The sequence below is a fragment of the Mesoplodon densirostris genome, chromosome 5, assembly GCF_025265405.1.
Source record: "Mesoplodon densirostris isolate mMesDen1 chromosome 5, mMesDen1 primary haplotype, whole genome shotgun sequence".
NCBI classification, from domain to species: domain Eukaryota; kingdom Metazoa; phylum Chordata; class Mammalia; order Artiodactyla; family Ziphiidae; genus Mesoplodon; species Mesoplodon densirostris.
Genome location: NC_082665.1, coordinates 11795862 through 11797526, shown reverse-complemented (window position 1 = coordinate 11797526; position 1665 = coordinate 11795862).

Sequence of the window (1665 nt, the reverse complement as noted above, 5' to 3'; positions counted from 1 at the left end):
TGGGAAATAGATGGTGATATTTTTAAAAAGTTACCAGAAAACAAATTTTCTTACCTTATAGTTATATTAAATACTTCACTGAGCTACTGCAAGAAGCATGGCACTACAAAAGTAACCTCTTTTCTCTTTGTACTCTCAGATGTAGTTTCACACTTTGACTAAAGCAAGTGAGGGCTCGAGACTTCCCTGGTGGTCCAGTGGTTAAGTCTCCGAGATGCCAATGCAGGAGGCCCAGGTTCGATCCCTGGTCAGGGAACTAGATCCCACGTGCATGCTGCAACTAAGAAGTCTTCATGCTGTAACTAAAGATCCCGCATGCTGCAACGGAGATGCCACACCTAAGACCTGCTGCAGCCAAAATAAATAAATATTAAAAAAAGAAAATAGGGCTTCCCTGGTGGCGCAGTGGTTGAGAGCCCGCCTGCCGATGCAGGGGACACGGGTTCGTGCCCCGGTCCGGGAAGATCCCACATGCCGCGGAGCGGCTGGGCCCGTGAGCCATGGCCGTTGAGCCTGCGCGTCCAGAGCCTGTGCTCCGCAACGGGAGAGGCCACAACAGCGTGAGGCCCACATACCGCAAAAAAAAAAAAAAAAAAAAAAAAAAAAAAGAAAATAAAGCAAGTGAGGACTCTGTTTTAATCCATCTGTTTCTTTTTTCCCCCTTTCTTTCATTTGCTGGTTCTGTGGTAACTGCAAAGAAGTTGATTTATTTCCAATAAGTTGTGGTGCCATAGTAACCAAAGTCACACTCCCCTGAAGATTGATTTATGGTTCCATCTGCATCCTAAAATCACATATTTTTCAGTGATGTTTGCGAATCTTATCTTCTGAAGCTACAATTCCCAGAAGCACTATGAAATACGCTTCTCAGTTCATTCACTATGAAATATGATTCATCTCAATTCATTTTTTTGTTTATTTTATTGAAATAGAGTTGAGGTACAGTGTTATGTTAGTTTGAGTATATTAATTCATTTTTTACTCTATTTGATCAAGGAAGAGTTGGCTGTAGACAGTGTCAGCTTTAAAAGAAAGACAACGAGGGAATTCCCTGGTGGCCTGATGGTTAGGTTTCAGTGCTTTCACTGCAGAGGCCTGGGTTTTATCTCTGGTCCAGCCTGTTGCACTGTGTGGCCAAAATTTTTTTTAAAAGGCAGTAGATTAACTTAATTAGCATAACAAAGACCTAAAGTCTAGGCGGGTTGGGAAAGGTACCCTGGAAAAGAGGAGATTAACACTCATTTAGATATTTTTCCGTTTTCCCTCTTCGCAGGTGGGTTACCCAGTTATTGAACCATTCTAAGGTGGTCAGTAAGGGCCACACGCAGGATTTGTGGACATTTGCTAATGGAAAACTGCCTTCCCCAACCCAGATGCCAGTTTCCATTTTTGGTATCGAGTTAACATGGTGATTTATTGTCATTTGAGCCTGAATTATCTGGATTTGACTGGTGCTGATCTCTAGTGCTTTCTGTTCCTTGAAACTATGAATAATGTATATACCTCACTCTACTTGCAGGCTACTAATGGGGAAACAAATGCACATCAGCTGCCTGAGAATCAAGATTTGAATTGATTCCAACCCATATTATATTTACCCAACCTGTTTATCAACATCACTGCTTTACAGCACAACACTATGTTTTTCTCATCCTTCAAAATTTG